Source organism: Sciurus vulgaris, assembly GCF_902686455.1.
Source record: "Sciurus vulgaris genome assembly, chromosome: 11".
NCBI lineage: Eukaryota > Metazoa > Chordata > Mammalia > Rodentia > Sciuridae > Sciurus > Sciurus vulgaris.
In genome coordinates, this window is record NC_136472.1 from 121,792,763 (window position 1) to 121,820,360 (window position 27,598).

At 36.2% G+C, this 27,598-nt stretch overlaps 1 protein-coding gene across 13 annotated transcripts in view; it reads right to left on the bottom strand.

The window, feature by feature from the left end:
- The window catches only part of CDON (cell adhesion associated, oncogene regulated), a 94,874-nt gene that overhangs the window by 62,725 nt on the left and 4,551 nt on the right, over positions 1–27,598 (bottom strand). The gene's annotated exons all lie outside the window — the stretch shown is intronic.

Sequence of the window (27,598 nt, forward strand, 5' to 3'; positions counted from 1 at the left end):
GGAGGTTGGTAAAAGGCAAGAGATTTATTCTCAGGCCATTGCCAGGAAAGATGAAAGAGGACAAGTTAGTGAATTCTGATTCCATGCCTCACTGATACCGTGACTCTCAGATTCCCAACTGACATTTGGCATACCTAATGGCCAGAGGTGGACAAAGAACCTATGACTATGGAAAACAACAGCTGTGCCACCCTGATGACATTTTAGAAACGAGAATTTTACATGCATATTCACTGATGCAAAGAAAGATTCTCATCTTAACCATGGGTAACTCTGAGAAGTAATGCAAAGCAAGGCACCTTAGGCTTTTAGTAAGTCAAACAGTATCTTCCAGAATCTGCTCATCTTCTCTGTGCTAGGTATTTCAAAATCTAAAAGCTGCAAAGTCAAGTTTATCTAGGACACTGATAGCAGGTCATGGACTGCCTCTCAACTGTTTTCATGTTGACACTTTTAAAAAGTGGAAAAGGACACATCAGCACCACTCATCAGCAGAAGGGTCCAGCTGTGTGAAAACTTTTTTGGTTTATTTGAACTCTCACTTGGTTCAAGGGAAGAACTGACATGCCACTGGTAGGCAGTCAAGGCAAAGTAAACATTCAAATAACTTGTTAACAGGAGGCACTCTCCTGAAAGAATGTGGACAGGGGGATTAATTCTTTCTTTGGCAAATCTTTCTTCAACTGTTTATTTACTAAAAGGCACTGAAACAAATTTCAGAGTCAACTTTAATCCTGGCACATGACCTATTTCATAGCTGTCCTTTGGAGTTCCACAGCTCATTACTGCTACCTAAATATGATCACACAGGAATCTCCTTTATTACGTTGACTCTCTACTGGGTTACAAGTTTTCAGTTGCTTTTGGAAGTTGGAATTAAGCTATGGCCACAAAAGGCATTTATTAAATATTTGCTGACTTAGCTTTCTTTATCCATAGCAAGCTTGCTCAGTTTGTTAGAATTGTAATAAGAGAACAAAAAATTGGATTCTGTTGTTACACAGGTAAGGTAGCTTGAAATTATTTTTAACAGCTACTAACAGAACCCCAGGCACATCACCAATAAACATCACTGATTACACTGGTGAGATATGTACAAAGGAGAGTAGATCCATTAGCACTGTAATTACCCAATGCCATCTCACTTTCTATAGTAGTATCTTTGTCAAAGGAGGAAACAATGAGCTATGTGACTAGCGAGTTATTAAGAAAACCAAAAAGTTCCCCTGAACTGCATCGGCAAAGGGACATTTTTATGCGGCAAAGTATACCACAAATAAACAAAACTCCTGCCATCTTACATACTATACTGGCCAGTGGCCTTAACATGTACATCATCTCGCTCACCCATAAAAACTGACCATGCAAAGGCAACATTCGTCCTTTCCTCAGTCCACTTGTTATCCCACCTCCTCTCACTCTCTTTTCTGACCTAGAAATTGTGACTAGTAGAGAAAGGCCCCTGGGAAGAGTCCACCAGACTACTCCACTTCCATCTCACCTACTGAAGTTTGTTTGACCTCTGTCCTAGCATCCATGGCATTGAAATGTTTTCATGTAAAAATTTAAGACAGAATTCTAACTTAAATCGTATCAGATGGAGAACTCTGTCTGAAATCACACTGTCACCTAGAACTACTTTTTTAAAGCACTCAGTGTTGTTAATATAATGCCTGTTATTATCTTCAATAAGTTATTCAAGGTTTTCTTCCACATATTTGACAATGTATATGTTACTACAAATACTCATTGACCAAAACAAAACAAAACAAAAAAACCTTACACGTTCAGCATGGAGTATGTGGAAAATACATAAATGTATGAAAAGCAAAGTAAACCATCCTACCTGTGGATAACAAATCAATATATATATTTTTTAAATTTTAGTTGCAGATGAACACAAAGTCTTTTTTTATTTATTTATGTGGTGCAGAGGATGGAACCCAGTGCCCCACGTGTGCAAGGCAAGTGCTCTACCACTGAGCCACAACCCCAGTCCACACAAATCAATATTTTGATGTGCTTTTAATTCTTTTCAGGTAGGTGTACATTTATGTAAGATCACAACATATGTGATAGTCTTAAACTCTTTTGTTAATTATCTAATGTCATTTTCCCTTATTAAAATCTTTCATGAACATTATTTGTAACATTTGTAGATACTCTATTGAATGGATGCATTTGTGTGTATATATGCTCCTTTTTGTTCTTTTGCTATTACAGATAATGCTGTGATGCATACTGTTGTTCACAAATCTTGAGCCACTAATTACCTCCTTAGGATAGATTTTTACAAGTAGAATTACTAGGTCAAGGAGTACAAACTTTTTAAAGACTTTTAATACACAGCATCAAGTTCTTTTCCAAAAGGAAGGCACCAGTATACAACCCTATCCCCAGCAATCGCCACCAAGCCATCAGCAGGAGAAGGTAATTCCTTCCATCAGCATATGGTATAGATGCTCACACTGCAGTAAGTGAAATGTGAACATAAAACATGACTTTAAGCAATCAATTAAAATACCTCATAGGGCATGAGGCAACTTTCAACTAATCTATTAGGGATTTTTCTACTAACATTTTAAACTTACATAAACGTAACTGCAAAAAGAAAGGCATAAATGCTACAGGCCATATTTATCAAATCTCTTCAATCTCTAACTTTTCAATGACAAAAAAACACCATAAACACAAAAATCTCTGCTTTTTATCCAAAATCCATTACAAAGTAGGATAAGGAGTTAGTTACTCACTGTTGTTATACCATGTGGTTTTAATTTATAACATGTATTTTTCTAAAAATAAATTGTATGCGAAAATTGCTGACAATTTATGAGAAAATCTGCTGGCATACAAAAAATAAATTGCCATTCATTTCAAAACTGCATTCTCCTTGCCCTCCTACTTTTCTTATCCATGTAGATACACTTCTATTTACCTATCTTCTAGAGGTAATCAAATAATTCAAGGGGTTGGATTTTAAATTGCACTAAATTCCCATGTGCACAACAGAACTGTCAAAGCTTATCTAAACTGCTGGCCTCAGAAGGAATTGATGATCGTAAGAAAGTCTTTCTATCTCCTTATCTTCAGATCAAATTAGAGGCCAGCATAATGCCATACTTTCCACTGCAGTTCTGATGTTTCTCAGAAGATGCTCAGTAAAGCCACTGATGCTATAGTCTCTCGGGAAAAAGACTGTAGGTACCAAAACAAAACAAAACAAAAATGGAGCAGTTAAGTATTAAGCCTACAAAACAGGGCAGGGCAAATTTTTCCTCCACGCTACATAATTGTTTGGAGGGCTCCCCAATCCTGTCTGGCAGAGTGCTGCTCCTTGAATCCTGAGGCTACACAGAAGAGCTGGTATACCCTAAATCACAGAGCTTTATGCACCTCCCTCCCACATACACATACAGTCTGTGTATAACAAACCATTTTTCATATGCAATCCTGCATTAGGAGCATTCCTGCTGGCAAAGGGAAGCAAAAGGTATGCCTCATCTTAGAATAAGAAAGGAAATACTTCCCTAACGTTTACTTAACTTATTGTTCAGGTTGTGAACTTATTGCTTTTATAACCCCTTTTCAACATGCTGCCAGAATAATCCTTTGGGAAAAGTCCTTCCTGAATTTTTAGATTTGATTACTTTGTTTTTGAAGCATTGCCTTTGCTTTCCTAAGGACAATTAAGGCTGTCTCTCTGAATTTCTTCTCCTTTTTCTTCTTCCTTTTTTCTCCCCTCCAAGTTTAGGGAATAACCATGATTAGTCTGTGAACAAAAACTTGGTTTTGAGATCAGTGTAGTTATTCAAAATAGGAAATTAAGTTGGCTTCCTTTATAAAGGAATCTTATTCTACATGAAACATGGTGATTTCTTTCTTTTCAAAAAAAGGAGTGAATCTTTTCAAACCCTCTATTTTAAAATAAGCTATTGGTCAACTGTTGAGGAAAATTGAGTTTTCTGCAGTAACTAAAATTCAAGATTAATTCAGTACAGTTTCAATTAGAGGAACTGAATACACTTCTTTTAATCCATGGAACTACCTGGACCTTCATCACATGCAACTTTCAGTCTGCTGTCAAAGTTTTCTTCTTTTGGAAAATTTAAGTAATTTAGCTAAGAAGCTAACATCATTTCCTACTCAAAATTTTCAAGAACCTCCTTCTCTTTTAAGGGAGCATTCTTTAAATCAATTCATTCAATACCTAGGACATCTACTCTGGTAAGATCCTGTGAGGTATATAAAGATGAGGGAGGCATAATTCCTGAACTAAAGGAAATTACAGCTCAAATGAAAAAAAAAAAAAAGGGCATGAAAATGATTAACTCCAGAATAAAGAAAAATGCCTTACATGCAATGAAAGAAAACAAAGTATTAAAAGGTTTCAAACAGAGGAATTCATCTTTGATGCAACTTTTTTTTTTTTTGGTATCAGGATTGAACCCAGGGACACTTAATACTGAGCCACATCCCCAGCCCTTTTCATTTTTTATTTTGAGACAGAATCTCACTAAGTTGCTTAGAGCCTCACCTCACTAAGTTGCTGAGGCTGTCCTTGAACTTGCAATCCTCGCCCGACCTCCTGAGCCGCTGGAATTACACGCATGCATCACTGCTTTTGGATCAATGTAACAAATTATTGGTGCATGCCTACTATGTGGCATGCACAGTGCAATCCTGGGAACTCAAACATGAACAAATGACAGACAGTGTCTGCTGCATGGGGTTTAGAATCAGAGGAAAGAAAGTGACAAGCACAGACACAATTATTATCCAGACTTAGCAAACATGGCAACCGTTCAGAGAGCAAGTTTTTGCCACAGAGGCTGTTGAAGAGTGATTCCCCTATTTGGAAGGCTTCTTTTCATTCAGTATAACAACCTTTTCAATCAGAAACTAAAGAAAAACACTCTAGAGAGTGGTACTTTGATATTACAGCTTCAGGCAAAGATACATTCATCAGTTTATATGACACCATGGTTTTTATAGTCAAGAAGCATCACGTAGAAAAAACTGAACTGCATGCCATGTTTGGATGCCCCAAAACAAAGAGTTTTGTGGACAGATGCCAAGCAAAAGGAAGACAGGGAGAATTTTCTCCTAGTCTTCTCCTGTGGTAGTGGCTACCATTTTCACAGGTCATGAAATACACTCATGTTTAGCCTTTACTGTGCTCTAAGGTGTTTTTCTGTTGTAACTTCAAGTGCAGTCTGAATGTAAGACAGTTGAGAGCCTTAAAAAGGTTTCCCATCTAAAAGTCTAGTCCTGACTCTCTACTACCTTGGAAGAGCCCACTTACAATCACTCCTTCACCAACCACTGTCCTTAGTCTTCTCTTCCTCCTTTACAAGTATGATTAATTCAGTGCACTTTATTTAAGAACAAAATTTTTAACTGACTTTCAAAATATTTCAAAATATTGTTTACCACCTCTACAAATCTGTTTTCACTGCACAATGGATATATATCCACGAAAACTGGCTATCTTGGATTGGAATAATACATGTCATTTTTTTTCCAGCAAAATCAATGAACATGGTAAAGTGCTTGCCTAGAATTCATAAGGTCCTGGGTGTAGGTTCTCCAACACCACAAACAAACAAACACAAATCAAGATAACACCATTTTCACTAACAGGCAGAGCTTTTAGGAAATAAAGGATTAAATTTAGGAAATTTCAGGGATTAAAGCAATTAAGTGAAGGAAGGAAGGGTGAGCCACAGAACAAAGCAAGTTGAGGTGCTATAGGAAAAATGGAAGACTCACCCAACCTGTATTTGGGGTTAAAGACTTCTTAGAGGAAACAATGATGAGGGGAAATCAGATGAATAAATCTGGGAGATGAGTGAAGGGAAGGAGTAAGAAGAATAGAAAAGAGGAATTCCAAGTAGAAGAAACTGTGTGTTTACAGCACCAGAGATAGAGAAAGCAAGGAAGTATGGGCTGGGGGGGAAAAAGGCAAGAACAAGAAGACAGCATGTCCTAAGAGGTACGGCTACACAGACAGGTAAAAACTAGAGCATGAACAACAACATAAATCACTTTAGGTGAGCAGTTCTACCTGAGAGAGAATGAAAGGCTTTTTGCAGGCAAAGACATGCTCAGACGTGCACCTTTGAAAAACCATCTTCACTGCAGTGTGGAGAACAGCTGAAGATAAGTTAGAAGACTGTTGTAAGAGGGACTGGGAACCCGACTAGATGAATGTCAAGGATAAATTCAAAAGATTTTTTTTCCCTAATGTAAGACATGGACATATAAATTGATAGGATTTAGATAGTGAATGATTTGGACGGGGAAAGAGCATACCACATAGACTTGGCTGGAACCCCTAATCACTCTTTTGTTTCCTCTCTGCTTTGACTATAAGGAGTCAAGGCTGCTATTCAGATTCTGACTTGGATCCGTGAGTGAGTGAGTGAGTGGATGATGTACATTTACTGAGGCAAGAACACATGAGGAGCAGCAAGGTCTTTCATGGTTGCTGTGTAGAGAATGAGAGCAGGAACAGAGAGTGTATCTGAAGGTGTGGAGAGATATCGAAGGCCAGCAGAAAGACACCTGAAGTTCTCAAGATCTGGATGGTGGATGGAAATTTGGCGGGACAACAGCACACAAACTTAACCGCTGACCTGAATGAAGGAGGAAGCCTCCAGCTGAATCCTAAAAATTACTGAATTCAAAGGAGAAGAATTACTTATTCAAAATTAGCCACACTATCAATACTACTGGTGAAACATTTTAACAAAAAGGAAAAGACAGAAACTGTTAATCCAGGGATGGAATCAAGCACAGACTTTTAAAAAATGAGTCACTGAAATGACTGAAATGACATGTGAACTGTCATTGAATTTCACACTGATATGCCTTTCAAAGGTACTGTGGTCAAGGGTAATCAGACAAGCCCCCAAACTGTTCACTCTTTGGTGATGACTAGACTTTGATCAGCAATAGTTTTCATGCTGTCCACATGGGGTCTCCCAAAATGAGAGTAACAGCTGGCACACATCCATCAGTGATTTTACAGGAGAGAGAAGGGCGAGGAAAAAAGAAGCAAAGAAAGTGCTAATGTTACTTGCAAGGAATTCACTATCTAAGAGCGTGTGGTTCTCTGGGGGTCATGCAGGTTCTATTAAAAACTGAAGAATCCCTTAAAGCAGCCATGTGCAATTGATAATGATGCATTCTCTGACCTGCCATGCAACTCTGAGTCAGTAGGAGGAACATATAAATCTTATAAAGGAGAGCTGCAGAATAGCAAAACCCAGGTCCACTCTCAATACCTGGTGAGGACTCTTTTGAGTGAAGCCCTCTTTATTTGAAAAGCTGACAGTACCCATTTTATGAACACTTATTCATGACCATGCCATCCTTCAGATCAACTTTTTTTTTAGAGTTGGCACCTACAGACTTTACAGCCCTTCCCCCACTTCTTCCTGAGTCTCAGTAGAGTCAGCCAAGCATACAAACTATCCTGCTCCCTGCAAATGCATTTCCTTTCACTGCAGACCGCCAAAAGTAGAAGGGGAAAATGGAAGTGACTCGGAGTTATGGCACCAAAAAGGCCAAATGAGCAAAGAAATAATCAACTCCACATGAGCCACTTCAGCACCAACACAATGAAAAGGGCCTACAACTAACCCCAGGAAAGGTCACTGGGATCAAGGGTCACAGCAGAAAAAGGCAACAGCGAGGGGTTGGCAGCTGCAAACCTGAATCAATGTGGTCCTAATTACACCCAAAGAGAGGGCCTGTGAGCTGAGCTAGGTTCTACTCACAATATCTGTGTGTTTTTTAAAAAGGGCAAGTCAAGTGTTCTGTTCCGTTCTTTCTAACAGAATATTTCTCCCTGCCTTTAGAGCACAAGAAACTAAGAGTTGTGGAGATGAGATAATTCTGGCATCCAGTGAATTGTACAGGAGTATTACAAATATTTTAAAACATAGCTGCATACAGATGATGAAATGCTAAAAAGTGTTAGCATTTGGAAGAGATTATTGAAAAAGATAAAATATAAAGTGCAAGGGGATTACTTGGCAAGTACTAAGGAGTCAATACTTGCTGCAGATCCAACATTCGGTGGATATGCAAGTTTGTTGCTGGCACTGACTTCTGGTGAAAAATAACAGAGTTATGGCAACCTCAAAACAAATGCTAAAAGCAAAACTTTTAAGTTTGCTAAGAACTAGCTAAACTTGAGTAGACTTTGCCAAGATGCCATCAGACACTTGGCTCTCATCTTTTTGATGAGAAGGAATATGGAAGCATTTGAAAAATAGTTGTATATCCATGTTAGGTAACATAATTAATACAGTTGTTTAAAAGTCCAGTGATCTGCTTAGACCAAATGATGCACTGGACCAACAACACAAGTAGAGGGTTTTCCCTGGCAGTTACAAAAGATACCCTCACAGAGTTTAGTTTAGAGTTCATTTTAATAACAAGGGGGAAAAAACCCAAGAAGAAACTAATTTCCATGAAGTACATTCTAATATATACAGTCACGGATTTAAGAAAGAGCAAACAGGAAAAAAATTAGAATTATTGAAAAAAGTATTTTTGCTCTAAATAAACTTGAATCAATGCTGGTTTAACACTAGATCCTTGTCGCGGTAACTTATGTGACCTATTAAGTTATAAGCTTCCTAGAGATCTGGAACATGCTGATAGCAGTTTCCAGGTAACCTATTCCATCCTTAAAGTTAGACAAAACCTAGGCCTGAGGAAGGCTAGATTTCTTAAGAACCTCTGCCTTGCTCAAATGGGTGATGGGAATTAGGTCAGAAACAGCTTCATCAAATCTGTCACTCCACCATGGAAGAGTGGTTGTGCATTGATAAAAGGACTCTCCAGGCACATTCAAAAGTTGACATACAAGTCAATCGCAGATTACTATGTAGTCAGTACATACTTGGCACAAACTGACTGATAGGTTCAAACATAAGTAAAAATACACAGTGACCTCTACAAGAAACTCACATCCCAGAAAAAGCTTAAATTGTGATAGGCAGTTGAAACCAAAGTAACAATCAGGACACAATGTTCTCATGAAAGAAGATGAAGATAGAAAAACAAGTCAATTAAGATCACCATATCTTTGTAAACACAGCACAATACATCATGAAGAGCCTGAGAAATTGTCTTTGGCATTAGGACCTGCCTGTCTACCAGAAATGAAGCAAAATTTGCTAGAGCAACTCTATTAGGCTGAGACTGTATCAAGCAGCAGCTGCTGCACTGTAACGTTACACTGGGCAACAACAAAAAGGAAGGTCAAAAGAAATAAATTGAGCACACTGAGACAGCAATGTGCACACATACACCTATGATACACATGCGCTGGAAAAACCACAGCAGACAGACCAACCTGGAAGACAGATAAACTTATTCCAATGATGCGTATTAGGTGCAGAACTTTTCTGAAAAAAATGCTTTGTTAATTATTTTCAGTACTAATGTATAAACCAGGTATAAAAATCATTCTCATTATGATTACACCTGATTTTTAACCCTATACAATCTTAGTCCCAACATTATGGCCCAATTTATTCAATAATGGTTATATTTTTTAAAATTAAAAAATTTAAAGGATTTAAAATCAGCATACTACAGTGACCTGCCACATCAATGTTTATAGCACCTCAACTCACAATAGCTAAACTATGGAACCAGCTTCGTTGTCCTTCAACAGATGAATGGATAAAGAAAATGTGGCATGTGTGTGTGTGTGTGTGTGTGTGTGTGTGTGTGTGTGTGATGGAATATTACTCGGCTTTAAAGAAAAATGAAATTCTGGCATTTGCTGGCAAATGAATGGGGTTGGAGAATATCATGATAAGTGAAATAAGTCAAACCCAAAAAACCAAAGGCCAAATGTTTTCTCTGATATGCAGATGCTAATTCACAACAGGGTTGGGGGACACTGGGGAAGAACAGAGTTACTTTACATTAGGTAGAGGGGAGTGAACCAGAGGGGAAGAGGTACGGGGGTAGGCAGGATAGTAGAGTGAAACAGACATTATTACCTCATGTACATATATGACTACATAATCAAAGTGATCCTATAATATGTACAATCAGAAAAATGAGAAATTATACTCCATTTATGTAAGATTTATCAAAATGCATAAATGCATTCTACTGTCATGTATAACAAATTAGAACAAATAAAAAATTAAATGAATTTTTTAAAAAATTTAAAAATGTACCATAACCAATATATTCTAAAAGAACTCCAAATTTCTTGGCAAAAGAACAGCAATGTGAGACTAATTACAGAGTTTTTCAAGGTAACTGACTTCTTTAAAGACACAATTTTGAAAATTTTTATATTCCACTATACTCATATTCATACTTACACAATTATAGTCATGCCCTACATTTGTAGGATACACCTTTACATGTTGATACTTGTAAATATACTTGTAGGTTCTGACTCTTCTTGGAAAGACTTGCCTTTGTTGACTTCCATGCACAGCATGAGGATTTTGTTTTGTTTTTAAACTTACAACCTTATCCTTTATATAACATCGGATGGCTAATGTGCATCTGAAAATATAAAAAAGCTGACGGTTGGCTCCTTAGCTTAATTTCCTGAGATTTCATTTAACCCACTTTCTAAGGACTGGTATGAGAAGGGGGTCAAAATCTGCAGCCTAAAGCCACAATGGGAGTTTTTTATTCATTTCAACAACAAAAATGTATGGAGTGCTCTTTCCATTTTCTGCTACTGTAACAGAATACCAGAGACTAGATAATTTATAAAGAACAAACTTATTTGCCTCACAGTTATGGTGGCTAGGAAGTCCAAGAGCATGGCCCTGGCATCTCATGAGGGCCTTTGTGCTGTGTCATCCCATGGTGGCAGGGCAAGAGAGCACAAAAGTAAGAGATTAACCTTGCTTTTACCAGGAATCCAGTACCACTATAACTAATCCACTCCAATAAAGGCAATATAAATTCATTTCTGAGGGCAAAGCATTCATGGGCTAGTCACCTGTCAAAGGACTCATTTCTCAACACTGTTGCCCTAGGGATTAAGTTTCCAGCATGTGAGCTTTGGGGGACACATTCAAACCACACACAAGGTACTTGGGGCAAAATGATGGGAGAGGGGTAGACAAAGTTGAATAACATAATAGAGATCTTGCCCTCATTTCCTAAAATCCTAAATCTCTGACATCTTTAACTCTTGTTAACTCTTGGAATTGTAAACGTTTTGCTATAAAAAAATTTTTTTTCCAAAAGAAATAGCATCTCTAATTTTTTAAATAATCTATTTAAAATAAGATTATTAGTGTTGTAAATCGATATTTTCTTTCTTCAAGAATGCTACTCAGAACATTTACTAATCCTATACAGTCTTAGCCCCAACATATTGTGGCATAATATGTCTCCAAGGGGGGAAAAAAATCCCCACAACTTTTTCCAGTTTTAGAATTCTATGACAAACATTTTACTGCTATATTTAAATGGGGAAAAAAAAAAAACTTAAAACTTTGTGTATAGCTCTTACACTATAGTTTTGCCTCATCTTTGGCAGACTCCTAAAACTGCACTAATGAAAGAAGAAAGGGGAAGAAATAGCAAAGGTATCCAAAAACAACAAAACGTCAGCTCTAAAAATGAAGTTCAGCACTTCGGTGTGCAAGCAAGAAAGACTCTGTGTTCACTCAAAAAAAAAAAAAAAAAATAGGAGATGTGAAGTTAACAATTTAACTGTGAGCACTTGGAAAGGCAGTTCCTCCACTTTATATTCAGGCAAAGAAACTGGAGAAATTTGGCTAGTAAGCTTTCTTATCTTATGCAAGTAACATGCACCAATTTACAATCAAACTATCAGTGAGATATTCACAGAATTCTGGATCACTGTCAGAAATGTGTACAAAACCAAAAACAGGTCTTCTTATGAAGATTCAGCACTTTCTAAAAAATCATTGCTGATGAACAAAGTACATCACCAGTTTGAAAACTACATAGATGGAAAAGGGGAGGTAGGATTTGATCAGTGCATACTACATACATGAGTAGAAATACAGAGAATTCCGTTAATAGGTATAATACATGCTAGTAATTTTTTTAAATAATTGTTTTTCAAAATTGAGAGAGAGGGAGAGAAAGATAGAGAAAGGACTTAGATATCAAGCTTTCCAAGAATTAATGTTTAACACATTGCATCACTCCACATAATCATCTTTTTCTCTTCCTGGCTTCCTTGCCAACCTAAGTAAGCACCTTCAGAGGAAAGGCCCAGATGGTTGGTGTGGGTGTTCCAAAACATCAGATATTATTTTGTTTATCTGAATTACAATCTTTGTTTAAACAGCCTTGGGGTACAAATAAAACATATTACTAATTAAAATAACCAGCAGCAGTACTAATAAAACATCTAAAAAGCACTTTTATAGAGAAGCTTTTTAGGTACGTGCCTCCTGACCTCAGGACTTGGAACAATCAATGCGTCCTTAAAGTGAAGTGAGGTATTCCCCTTTCTGCTGGAGAAGAATAAAAAATCAAGTCTGTGGCCAAAGAAAGAACCACACTAGAAACTGAGGTATCATAAATAATTGGGCATAAATCTTATACATGGAGAGAGTGCAAAGAAGACATACCCTAATATAGACAACTGTATGTTGATGACTCACCAAATTTAAACTCCTGCATCGGTTGAAAGACTTGGGATGTTGATAATCAGAAGATTATAAAACAAAACACACAGCTGTGTGCACACAGGGAGGGGAGATCAGTCATGATCAATCATAGGGTACTTTCTTAGCTCAAGCAAGGCCCTGAGTTCAATTCCATGCACCACCAAAAATAAAAAATTAACCTTTAAAAACCACCTGTAAATCCTATGTAAGATTACCAAAACTCTGCCACCCAAGAACATGAAATTTTTTAAAAAATTCAGGACTCCCATCTATTATCATTATTTCATGAGGCCAAAAGAAAGCAAGAAATAATTTCAGAATAAATTTAGCTTTAGGAAGCAATCACTTCACATCTTTTGGTTGACTGTTACTCATTTTAACTCCATGTACATATAAAATCTTCATTTAAAATCATGCTGTTTTGAACATCAGCGTTAACACCTAATCTAACAAGACTTATGTTTCCACTACCTTAAATCAGTAGGATTATGTTATAACAACTCGATACCACACATCTCATTATAAAATAGGTTAAGTCATGTGTCCCTTTAGATATCCCATGGCTTGTCATCCTCAATGTCATCAACTAATATAATCTCTCCCAAGGAGTATATCACCATCCTCAATAGCCAAAGGTCTCTGCCACTCAAAAGGACCCAACTTGTACCAGAGTACCAATCCTTATCTATATGATTATCTTTCCCACCAAAAAAGGCCAAATTTTTAGATCTTGCAGGGAAGTTGGTATGTGAAAGGCAGGAAGCTTGTCAGTTCCAATCCTACATTGGATTCAAAAAAGTCTCCATCACTCACTTGCACTCTCTGCACACTACTACCCTAACACTTCAAGTTTTAAGGGTCTTCTTCAGTAATGGCCTTGATTTTAGTTTTAATCTAATCTCCAAAGTGTAAAACCCTTGAAGTCAATGAGAAGTCCATGAAGGGAAAGTGCAGAATTTGATTTCACCTGACCCACTATACCATAAAAAATGAATCAGGCCAGATTATTTTCAAGGTCAATTAAATGTAAGTTTCTTTGGGGACAGAGGGTAGGTGGGGAACGTGGGCACCATCCCCTCCATTTTTCATGAATCTAAAACTGCTCTAAAACAATGTATGATTAACCACTGTTCATCTGTTTCATGATGGAGGAGACTGTGCCTGTTTTGCTCATAACAGTACATCCAACACCTGGGAGTATCTTACACCAAACGAGTGCTTCATAAATTTTGACACATGAATAAACTTAAACTGCAAGAAAACCAGCAATATTTTCTGGGAATTATGAAGTTACTTAACAAACTACCAATATAAAAATGTATAAAATGTATAAAACATTCTGGCAAGTCAACACAGAAATGATAAAAATGGTCTAATGCTATAAAACAGCTGTTTGAGAGAATCAGCATTAATATTTTACAACCTGATCATTGAGTTTACTTGCTCTTCTATGGAAGACCCATATTTTCTTATGTACTAATTTTTAATGCCAACTTTTAATTATTTATTTTTATGCCAGTTTTGAAAAAATCAGTAGCTAACAGTTACATGATGTATAATTTAAAATAGGTACTGAAGTCAAGAGCAGCAAAGAGCAGGATGCAGCATTTCCAAAAAGTCACAGGTAAAAGTGAAAGTGGGTTAAATAATGCATGTTATCAAAAGGTCCCTTTAAGCATAAGGGAAAAAAGATTCAATAAACAACATGGGAGGCACTATTACTCTGTTCCCAGGAATCACCAAACATCACTGTGATCTTTTAAAAATTATTATTATAAATATATATTAACTGCACAAAATTATGGGATTCTTTGTGACAATTTCATACATGCATATAGGGTACTTTTCATCATGATCTTAGAAGCTCCAAAGGTTCCTGAGGATTTGTAGCCAAAACAAATACAATAGATGCTCTTTATATATTTTGGACAGAGATCAGCATTATAGACTGAAATATCAGGATTTTATTGTACATAGTCATGTTTCCTGCAACATGGCAGGAATTTATGTATAATCAAAATCATGTAATAGCAAAATTGGTTAAATCAAAATTCTATAGCATAATGAAGCTGGTACTAAATAGGAAGATAACTCTTGAGAAGGAACTTCAAAAACACTTTGGAAGTATTAGACAAATTAACTTTTCAAACCACAAATGGATTTATTAATCTTCTTAAAGTCTTTAAGAATCCAGTTGAATTTTGGATAGAAATTAGTGGTACTAGTAGTAGTGGTAAGGATCTAACTAGTGACATGAATAAAAGTATAATCCTAAGGAAAACAAACATGTGGCAGGAGAGATACGTAACCTGGACAACGCCAGGCATAAGCTTTCCCCATTAAACACACCTTGAGAAGTGTCTGCTCTTAGGATCCACTTACTTCAATGTGAATCCACAACCACTTGAGGATTCACAAACCTACTAGGTTTTAGCGCTTTTTCTCTATTCAAATCTCAAGATGGATCTTTGTTATTATAAAATTCACTATGTTTCTGCACTGCTGATGAATTACTGTGGTCATGAGAGCTGGCATATTCTGAATCAGCCAAAGGCATGCCACAAGACTTTAGTGCCTGATTTGCATTTGCATATTTCAAGCACCAATGACATGTGAAGGTCAGATGATGTCACAAAATACTATAACTTTCAAAGAAAGTCTGAAACAGGTCAAAAGAGGTAGAAGTGAATTCCCTTCAAGCTCATGGCAGCATAAGCACGCCAAACTCGAAAAGCACCTAACATGGCAAATAGCGCATACATCATTAGGAACACACCTACTGCTCAGCTCCCATCCTGGAATGGTTAAGCAACAAGAAGTAAATGTCAACACACAATGAAATGTTTCATTAAAAGTTTTTAAAATTTTTTTGGTATTATGTGTTTTGGGATACACTTTTAAAGTGGACCACAAAATAATGAATTGGTGGTGAAAAAGGAAAAACAATGGTAATCATGCTTTTGAAATCAAAAGAATCAAATCAGAAAAATATATAAAGTAAGCAAAAATATCTTTCAAATCAATAGTGGCAACCTAAAATTAAAAAGAAATTTTAAATTGTTGAGTTATATTGGTTACATAGTTATCAGTGTTTAATAAATTTTAGTTTGAGAAGACATTTCCACCTGGTTTATATTGAATATAGTTAAATGAGATTAATAACATTATTTAATAAACATTCGGTTTTTATAAGAATTTTTCCTTTTGAAAAATCCAAAACTTCAACACTTCAAAGTCCAACACTTTGAGTGCCGGCCTCCTTTTAGCAAAATACAGTATGTTATTATCTCAAGATGATGTCAATTAAAATGACATTATAACTACTAAACATACAAAGTTCAGAATCCACAAAATTTAAAAAGTTAAAAGAAATATGTAAATGCCATCTCATAGCCACAAGGCTACCACCCTAAGAAAACTCATAAGTTCAATACAGCCTAGTTTATCCTTTATATTATAGGCCCCAGATGGAATATCTCAAAAGTCTACGCATTTCTTGTATTTTGGTACAATGGTTTTTTCAGCACACGTGTTCAATTCCACTACAAAAATAAACTGTGCTTTTCTGCAAACCTGGATATCAATGATAAAAATTCAAAAATCAGGCCAATCTATAGAAAAAAAGAAAAGAATGGGTTTCTCAACACTTACCTAAAAAAATTCTTAAGATAAGCATCTTCTTCTTGAAGAATTATTACTAACACTACTGAAGAGAGAAAGAAGTACAAGATAAAGCGGCTATGACTAGCTGAAAAGTGGGAACTGTGCCCAACACTCATCAAGTTCCAATTCCACAACCTCTGGCTCTAGTTTCTTGGACATTCCTCCACTACTAAACCTTAATCTTCAAGAGTCACTGGAGAACAACTATACTTATCCTAGCCAGCAAAAAACAAAATTGGGAAGGAAGGGTCAGGTCTGGGATATGATCAACCTGGTATACCTGGTCTGTCGCCAAATACTTGCATCCAATGACCCCCTCCTACTATTTTTCTCTTTTTTTAAAACAACCTGGGAGTGGCACTTTACTGGTGGTCTTTAATGCTATCCATCCAAGTGCTTATCTCCTCTGACCATATATAAGCCCAAAAGAAAAGCAAGAAATCTGAAAGAACAGAAATAACTATCATGCTCAGTATTTAACTATACATATAAAAATTCTAGAAAGCACTGGAATTTCCCATAGCTGACAATGCTTGTACTTTGGGGTAGAAAATTATTACATAATGCTTCTTTATCTGTAGTTTTGTTTTCTATAATCTCTGCACTTGTGGTCATTCACAGTACAAAAATATTAAATGAAAAATTCCAGAAATAATTTGTAAGCCTTAAACTGCTGGCCATTCTGTGTAGTGAGATGCAGTTTTTCACTATCCCACCCTATACCACCCAAAACATAAAACATCCCTTTACTAAGCATATGGATACTCTATAAACTTAGTCACTTAGCTTTCTCAGTTATCAGAAAGACTACGGGAGTACACAATGCTTGCGTTCAAGTAGCCCTTATTTATTTAATAATGGCCCCAAAACACAAGCGTAGTGATGCTGGCTATTTAAATATGCTAAAGGGTCTATCTCCAATCAAACTGCTTTCCCTAGTACAAAGGTGAAAGTTATCAACCTAATAGGGAAAGAAAAAAACGCATGGGTAGGTATAGTACAATAAGACATTTTGAGAGGGAAGGCCACATCTCCTAACTTTTATTGTATATTGTCATAATTTTTCTATTCAATGATTGTTTTTGTTAATCTCTTTCAGTGCCTAATTTACAAATTAATCTGTATCATAGGTATGTATGTGCATTATGTAACTGAAACAACATGTATATGGAGGGGTTCAATATTAGTCAGTTTCAGTCATCCACTTAGGTAGTCTCCTGCGGATAAGTAGGAAACTGCATTAACAGAAAAGTTCGCAAAATATTTCAACAAAAATTATCCCTTGCTTTTAAGAACATGTCAATAAAGATAAACATGAAATATCTCTCTTGGAAAGTTTTATCTTCCTAGTATTGTGGAAGTTTGTTTATGTTGAATTTGGGTAGATGGAAAAGGGGAAGACAGGGTAACATAACCGAAAATTTGGAACAAGAAAATAAAGATAGTGTTCAGTTGTCTGGGAGATCAGTTTATCCAAAATTTAATCATTAGATAGTACAGCACTTACCTAAATGCTCACATTTCTAGGAGAGAAGTTTTAACCAACCCAAGAACAAAAATATGACCAATTCTAGTCTATTCCCACATTTAAAGTGCCCCAAATTTTATTCCAGATTATTTTATTTTGTTCTGACAGTCTCTGATTAAACTCTACCTCAGTAATAATACTTCCTGTCAATAAGCACCCTCCTCAAAATAGGACAACATCAACAACCAGACTGTAGTGACAAGTGCCAATCACTAGGCCAAGGCACTAAGTCTGTGAACACCAGATCCCTGATCCAAAACCACAAGATCCAACATTCCTATCATATAGAGGAAGAAATTAAAGTGCAGGAAGACTGCATTCTGGAACATGGCGGAGTCTGACTTTGGCCTCCAGGGCCTGCCACCGTGATGCACTACACTGCCATGATATGCCGCTGAAAATTCCAAGTTAGAACTTTATTTATATAAAACTAATTCAGGTTTCAATTCAAGCACTGCATTAATCTAGAAATCCCATATGCTAAATTTACCCAAAGTAAGAGTGGGAGCCAGGCCTGGTGGTGCATGCCTATAATCCCGTGGCTTAGGAGGTTCACAAATTTAAAGCCAGACTCAGAAACTTAGTAAGGCCCTAAGCAACTTAGGGGGGAACCCTGTCTCAAAATAAAAGATAAAAAGGGCTGGGGATGTGGCTCAGTGGTTGAATGACTCTTGGTTCAATCCCTGATGCCAAAAATAAATAAATAAATATATGAATAATAAGGATAGGGATGTCTTCCAGACCTGTACCCATTTCTACTAAGCAGCATACAAATGATAACATGAAATGGTCTTTGGTTGGATTCAACACTATAGGGAGACTAGTGATTTAAAGTGCTGGCACACTCCATTCACACACTATGTCAATCAGTAATGAGAATGAGATAAGGGGCAAATAATCTAGCAAGGAGGTAAGCAGCGACACTCAATGGCCCAGATATGCTATTAAAATGGTCCAAGTCACTTTCTTATAGTGAGAAAGCAAGGGGTTGAAAATAAAGATAAACACTTCCAAATAATTCCATTTCATTAGAAAATGAAGAGGAAAATCTCTTATAGGTTAATAATTCCACTATCCTAAAGAATATATAACATCAAAGAAATTCATGTTAGGAAAGAGGTTAAGATGTGAAAGAGGATCATTAAGATTTCAACTATTTGATCAGTTAAAAGTCAAGGTAAGGGCTAGGAGTGTAGCTAATGGTAGCTAGTGGTAGCTAGCATTTAATTGCCAGCACTAAAAAACAACAAAAGAAGAAAAAAAAAATGTGTAAGAGTCAAGTTAAGCAACAGACATAAAAATATTATTTTTAAGGTTTTTAATTATAATCTAAGAAATAGCCTACAAATTAAAGCATATTACTCACTATAGATAAACTACATTAGGTTTGGTTTATACTTGGCAATTAGAGATGTGAACAAATATTCGTTCTTGTTCAGTTTTTCTCTTTTCAAATTGGGAAAGAAAAAAAAAAAGTCCTTACAGACAAGCCTCATCAATCACTAAGAGGGTCTGGTCCTGATATTATATGAGCTCTGTCAACCTTAATCAAATTGCTTGCCAGATCGTAGATAAGTAATGACTTGCTTAGGTTAAGCCAGGCCAGAGTTTTCCCTCTGTAGTATATACATCTCCGGAGTGAAAATAAACAGCCTCACACCTCTCACTGGGAGCTGCACTCTGCTGAGATTACAACTCATTTCCCTCCAACCAAGGAGGAAGGGCAAATTCTGGCTCTAAGAAGATCTGCTTTTCCTTCCTTCTCAATCTGGTCATCAAAATCATTTTTAAACTCTTCCATAAAACAGTTAATAATCATTTTATCTATACCGAAATGTTTATTTTGCACTAACATTTGTCTCCGCATCACAGTGCTAGAAAACAAAACAGAAATTGATACCAATTGGCAAAAGCAATACTAAAGCACTTACAAACGCAAAACTTGAATTCATCTTAATGTATTCAAGAAATGAAAAACCAAATTTTGACTCAATGTCATCGGTCTCATTTTGGATACAGGAAAACCATAGAACCACTGTTAAAATCAGTGAAAGAACTTATCAATTAAGATTTTATATTCATTTCACAGTCCAACACAAATACAAAATAAGTTTTATTTCTAAAATGTTCCCTTTACTAATTCTTTTCATCAATATAATTGGAAAGGGCTTTCAAATTTCATATTCAACTAGGTCACAATGTTAAAGAAATTTCTAAGCATGTGAGTATTTTGCCTACTCTAAAGAAAGGGTTATAGAAAGCGAGAAACCCAGTGGCTAGGGGAAAATATGAAGGAGAGTTTAAAAATACAAGATAACCAGGAATCAGTTCTTCGGAGACAAAATGCAACTTCAGTATCTCCCATTAGGTCAGTAGAATCTAGATTGCAGAGTTTGTGGTTTAGAATTATCATAGAAAAAAATTCTTAGAATATATCCATTTTCATCTATTACTAAACACATATAAATTGTGCAATTATAACCTAAAATAAGCTTAAAAAGAAAGACAGGAGTTGCAACTAACAACCCTCTTCTAACTACTCAAAAGAGAGATTTTACAGGACACCTGACTTTGAACTAGTTCATAACTTTTACTTCTGACACCAATGTTCATTTATTTATGTTTTCTATTTTCACAAAAATTTACTGTCTCATACACTTCTTACAAGAAGGAAGAAAGAGGAGATAGAAGAAAGCTGCAAAATATTCTTCAAGTACAAAGGACACAAAAAAAGTTAAGCAATGATCATCATCAGAAACACAAAGAAAGGGAAAATTCTGTATCAGAATTAAAAGAATCACAAGGGTTTGCAATTGCTGAACAGGGGGACTTGAGTATAGTGTCCTGCCACTTCTCATGCCTGTGTTGCTCAGAGAAAGTAAGGACTATTCTTTCCCAGTCCCCTGGAGGCACCATTCTTATAAGTCCACAGGGCACTCAACATACAAGGGCCTTGCTCTGCAAAAGCCATACTTCACTCGTTTGTCACCAAATTATTTACTGTTAAACTCCCCAAGTACACATGCAATATACATTCACTCTAGGTGACTCACACACAAAGGATGCTAGTATTTCTCAGTGAATTAGAAGGAAATTTACAAGCAAATGGGGACTTTGTTTACCACTTAATGTCAAAGGATCTCTCTCCCCAGAAAACTCACATTTCAAAATGAAGAAAAAAAAATCATATTTGTAAAAGTAAAACATTCAAAACCTCAGTTTCTCCTTCTGGGTTTTTGGAGGACTCTAACATTTGATATACGGTACTTAATGATTTGATTCTATGGCCAGCTGACATTTATAATCCCAACTAATTAAATATCTTGTATATATGCAAACTTAGCTAAGAACACATTAATCTGACCAAGTGCTACAGTTTCTGTCCAAAGGGCTAACCACTTCCTAATCTTTTCCCTAATAATCTACTTACCTGGGAAGAAAAGTCTCCAAGAAATAAAATTGTTTCTTTAAAAAACAATTTTTACTATCATTTCAAGGGCGAGTGATATGAGATGAATTATCCTGGACTTTCCAAAGTTCACTTTCAGAAACCCACTTTGGGAATTAACTACAAAATTCCTATTCACATTAGTAATAGACACATAGTCAAATCCCTGAGCTAAAATTTATCTGATGCCACAAAACACTGATATCAAATCTCTATACAAGCTGAACAGTATGATTAAAATCCCCACTGCGGCTGCTGTCATAGTAACTAATGTGAAATTATTCTAAGACCTAACCACTATGACAATAGTTCTTTTAAAATGCATGCTTAAACACAAAAGAAATAACAAATCATGACAATTGTGTTTGCTAGCCTAATAGGACACCACAGTTAACAACCAGTCTTACAATGACTCAAAATTGGCCTTAGTCAGGGGATTAAAAAAAAAAAAAAAAAAAAAAACTAGCTCAAATGTAAGATGAAAATTATATTAAAGACTTAAATAGGTCTACAGTCAAAACATGACTATAGTAATTTCTTTTAGGAGAGAAATCCAACTAAACTACAAAATAATTTAAAACATGGTGACTAGAGCTTAAAATTGGGACTTGGGGAGAAATTTAATCGGTTTATTTTTGTTGTAACCTCAAAAGGGACTGTATGTTTAAAAGGGGGGGCTAATTTTCAATAAATAGAAATCAAATTATATTTATTTAGAGATCAAAACAATTCTAATCAGAATACAATATGATTTGAAAATATGTTAAATAGAGGTATTCAGAGCTGGGTTTTAAAACTACTTTAACCCATCCAAACCAACTCAGCAGAACCTTATTATAATTCTTCTTAATGTAGAACACAACTTGCCATTTCATTCTGGATGAGCATCCAAGATTTAATGAAGAAACAATAAAATAACCTCCTTTAAAATGGTAATCACATGCCTACCTATAATCCCAGGGACTTGGGAAGCTAAAACAGGAATCCCAAGTTCAAAGGCAGCCTCAGCAACTTAGTGAGGCCCTAAGCAACTTAGGAAAACCCTGTCTCAAAAAAAAAAAAAAAAAAAAAAAAAAAAGGAGGTGGGGAGGGGGCTGGGGATCAGTGGTTAAGCATGTCTGGGTTTTAAAAAATAAAAAATGGTGATAACACAGTAGGATGCATCCTGAGGCAAAGAACAGAGCCAGTGGGCCCAACATCGTAGGAAGACTTCAATGCAGTTCAAGTCAGGAGTTTCATAATCTATTAAGAACTATGAAAATATCTCCTCAGGATTTACTTACTCCAAGATCTACTGGAACTACTTTTCAGTAGGACACCAAATTGAAATCCTGGCATAGGAGTTGTCACCAAACTGTGACGACTTCTAAATATCACATAACCGCATTCAGACCTTCACCTTCATGTGATCATTTTATAAGCCAATCACCAAATGTTTTCAGTATGTTGTAAGCTATATAAGACCAAGCCAAGTAATAAGGTTTACCCTGGCTTTATAAAGGAGAACTCTCATTCTAATCCTCATGCTCTCAAAGTCAAAGACACCACCACAAGAGGAAGTCTGAATTACTAAAATGGAGGTGAGTAATACACAGTAAGTACACAAGCTAAAACTAAGTTCACTCCCTAATTCTTACTGCCTGTTACTCACTCTGTTGTTATTTAGTTATACACACGCCCTGAGGCCAAAACCAAGGAAAGAAGCCAAAATAAATGGGCATGAAAAATGTCATATCCCCAGCTTGTGATGCTATTTTTCTTTTTATTGGAATATAAAAGGCTGCCAAGTTCTTATGTCACTACCGTAATTTCATAGCCTGATAAAAGTAGTATTTTATCCATTAAGCATTTATTCCCTTTACCAGTTTTACCTCCAACTATGCAATGTCTACAACTACTCACTGCACAGATACCAAATTATAATAAAATAGAAAATACTAACAACTTTTTTTTCTGATCCCATAAAATGTCAGTAACCATCCAAAACCTCTCTGGCAAAAGACAGAAGCAGCTGTATTCTTTAGTACCTATATACCCAGAGGACCCCTGTAAGCGAGTATTTAAAATGCAAACAGATAAAACATAACCATCAGTTCTCCAGGCAACAAACGATGTTACACAAAACAAAAATATACATTTTAAGTACATTAAATTGTCAACATATTCAACATGTTTGGCAAGTATTCCAGTGATAATGTGAAAATTGATGTCTTAGTATCTTCACATTTAACTATTTATTGTTGCTTTCTAAAGAGTTTTTAAATTTCATTATCTGAAGCTGTGGTATCTCTCCCTGAACTTGACACTGAGAGTCACTGATTTCACTAAAGTTTTAAGGGCAAATTTTTGTGTTGAAATCAATTATGGATCTGGACACAACAGTTTAGCATCTTGCTATTCTGTGGGCTCCATCCAGCTAGTTCATCAATTCCATTTGGAAATTTGGTAAAAAGAGGGAATCCTGGGCTCCATCCCAGACCTACCAAATCAAAATTTGCACTTTAACATTCCCCCAAGAAATTCAAATACACACCGGTGCTGTTCAGGACATCAGAGTGTTAAGTAATTGGTAGGCAAAATGCATGGAAAGGATGAGTGGGGTAATCATAGGGGACAAACACATTGTCTGTTCTGAAAGAATAAGAGTTTGATGGACATATACATAATTATGACATCATATCAGTACCATGAGAGTTATGTTCCCAGCCTGTAAGAGATATGCCCCAAAGCACAGTACAGCCAAGGAAAGCAAAGTAGCTGGGGATGGCAGAAGCACCAAGTAGATAACAATCCCTGTACATCTTAAAGGTCTGGGCTTTAAAAAGTGAGCAATTTGGGGACTTCTTTTAAGGAGAGCAGATACATGATCAGATTTGTTTGCAGAAGAGAATTACTCTGGCAAATTGTAGAAAGAAAGATGATTTGGTAGGGGACAACAGACTGGAGACAGGGGGCCTAGTTAGTAGCAGTTTAAGCAGGGACCACAAAGGCATTTTTTTCATCTCACATTCTGAATCTTCTCTTGTCCCTCTACCAACTTTTAGAAAGGAGAGAGTGGAGGGACAGAGTAACGGAAACAGAGAAAAGATAACAAAGACCTGCTTAAAAGTATAGGAAGGGTGGAGAGGGTACGTCTGTGCATACATAAATATAAAGCAATAAAAACTCAATATACTTTCCTGCTTTATAAAATAAGGAAAGTATTTTGGTAATTCAGGATTCTTTTGCCCCTCAATATTTTAAATGCCTATTATTAACATAAAGTATTGTATTTATAGATGAAAATATGTACACAGATTAAATATGTATGGATCCCAAAAAGATCATGAGTAGTTTTGTTGCTTGGGTAAGACACTGATATAAGTTATTTGTCCCCCGATATAAGTTACTTCTCTCTCTTGAAATTAAAGTTTAGGGGAGCTGGGGAGATAGCTCAGTCAGTAGAGTGCTTGCCTTGTAAGCACAAGGCCCTGGGTTCGATCCCCAGCACCCCCCTCCCAAAAAAAAAATTAAAGTTTAGAAAAACTGGGGTGAAGAAGATAAAAGAAAGGCATTTGGCCAATTTCTTATCTGTAGGAGTGAATAAATAATTTGGACAATAGATGGCTTAAGGTAAGTTCCCAGATGTGTACCTATCAAAAAGGCAGCAAATACTACACTTGTGAAGTGTTATCATTTCTCATACTGATACACCTAGAATATTAGAAAAGTCCCTACTTTCTCTTTAGGAAACAAAGATAGAATATCTGACATTTAACTGTTAGTGACAAACCAAGGATTAAACTTAAAGTAAAAAGAATCAGCAAGAAAAGGCAGTCCCCAATTTTAAACTGGGATTGATCTCGGAAAATGTATTTATCAACTGGTATTTAGAACTTGGACACATTTTCCCCCTGCAGAATCACATAGGTGGTGAGTTATCTTCTCTAGCCACACCATAAGAGCCTATTTCATGGAACCTTAGTACTTTTACAAGGCCCTTAAAGGTCCTTTGGTCCAGGCTCTCACCCACAAAAGAGACTCTGAACGCCACCCTTCACAAACACCACTAGGACACATCCAATAAAAAGGAGCTTGTGCCCTTCGAAACAGCATGTCCTCTCATGAGACAGCTCTATTTGTTAAATAGTTCTTCTTTCTTTTGGAACATAACCTGCATCTATGAGTGCCCCACAGAACAAAAGCTGATGATGAATCACTATTTCAGCTCTCTCCACCCCCAATGACCTTCTAGCAACTGGTGGTCTTATTTAAGGCAAAAAGGGCCCACATGACCCTCTGAGTCCAAGGAAACCCATTCCTGCACCTGGCTGTGTGTGAAGAAATGACCTTGTATCAAGGAGATATGAATAAATAGTTAAGATTTAGTAAATTTACAAATGCTAAATACAATGTCTCCTGAGAAAAAAATGCCTAATATCCAAGCAGAACGCCCAGAAAATTCTTAATCAACATTTCCAATAACAAATATGAACTATTAACAACAACCAGTCCCCTCCAAAATTAAAAAAAAAAAAAAAATTCTGATTCATCCATATCACTTTGTTTTCTTGTCTCACTGCTTATGAAATAAATTTTATTTAGCATTTTAGGGAATTCCAACAATACAAATAAATTTTGCATGTGCTAGACATAGTATGACAGCAACTATTAATAAGGTTAGTAGCCAAAACTCTTCTCCCTGATATAAGCATGTGGTCCTGTTCTTCAAAATCTTCCTGCAAGCTGTTTTCTTCCATTTTTAGCAAATTTTTTCTTCAAAACTATATTGTTTTATTTTCAACTCAAAGAACATTAACACTAATGTTGGCCTGGTGATTCCCTTTGCCCAATTCCAAGTATTGATTATGACAATTAACCCTGAGCATGAAGAATATAAGCTACCTTAAATACTCCTTTTCCCCTATCTCGAGGCTCCCTCTTTCTCTCCTAAAAACAAACGACAACAACAACAGAAAAAAAAAAAAAAATGCAGTTATCAGAGCAACTGATTTAAGGTAAACCTATTACCTTCAACTCAGTGTTATGTATAAAAATGAGGTCATGCTGATTTTTCTAAGATAGCCGCTAGAATCTCATTTTCTAACTATTTGGGAAGAAACGGTATCTTCTTTTTTCCCCCAATGACTATGTACCAAATGTGCCAATAAAATTAACTAGTATGAACACAGAAAAGACTATAACAACTTAAAAAGCATGATCAGTACTACACACAATAACATAGATAAATCTTGCAGACAAAAACAAGTAGTACAGGAGAGCAGGCACAGGAGAGCAGGTGCAGGAGCACATACTGCATGAGTCCATTTTCATCTAGTTCAAGACCAAAGGAAACGAATCTATGATGAGACCAGTCAGAATAACTATTGCCTGGAAGGGGGAGGAAAGGCTGAGGAAGAGGACCTGGGAGCCTCCTGAGGTGACAAATGCTATCTTGATCAAATCAAAATCACCACAGGTGTGTGCAAATGTAACAATTCATTTGGCTGTTCCCTTTGTGTATATTAGCTATACACTTGTGTATATAACAACATTTTACCTCAAATAGAAAAATAAAAGCAACACATTGTTGCCAAGTGCTTTCTGAGTTTTAACTGGAAAGTTAAGAAAATTAACATACTAAGACTCCAGCAGTTATTTGTGCCACACTATTACTAACTTCCAAGAATTCCTCATTATTTAGTACTTCAAAGAAATCACTTCTGGATCAAAGTAACACATGAACAGGCACAGGAGGAGTTAATAAAAACAACAGCAGCCAACATTTATAGAGGTTTTACTATCTGACGAATGCTTTACTTTCATTATCTCATTTAATCCCCACCACAGTGGTAAGAGAGACTATTGATTTTATCCCCCTTTTACACTTTAAGAATCCAAGGCCAGGTCAAGATCATTGCCAAAGTTCACATAAATAGGAGGTGAGTCCGTCTGTAACAAAAATAGCTAAAAAACAAGCTTTATGTCAACTTTTTAATTCTATTTATTAGGGTAATACAAAAATAAAATCAACCATACAATTCCAAGAAACAAAACATGAGCAGAATATGTAATAATACAATCAGTATATAGATTTTTTTTTTTCTCTATTCAAAGACACATCACTGGCTCCCAAGAACTGAAGTTCCTACTCACATTCCAATTGATATACAGCAGAACCAAATGTTCTATAAGGTAGGTTGTTTTTTTTTTATCATCTCTGGCCATCAAATTTTATTACACAGCAAAGCAACTAAACTGTGAACCAGGACAGGCACTGACTTCAGTTTTTACTCAATTATCCAAGACTCCTTTCAATTTGGC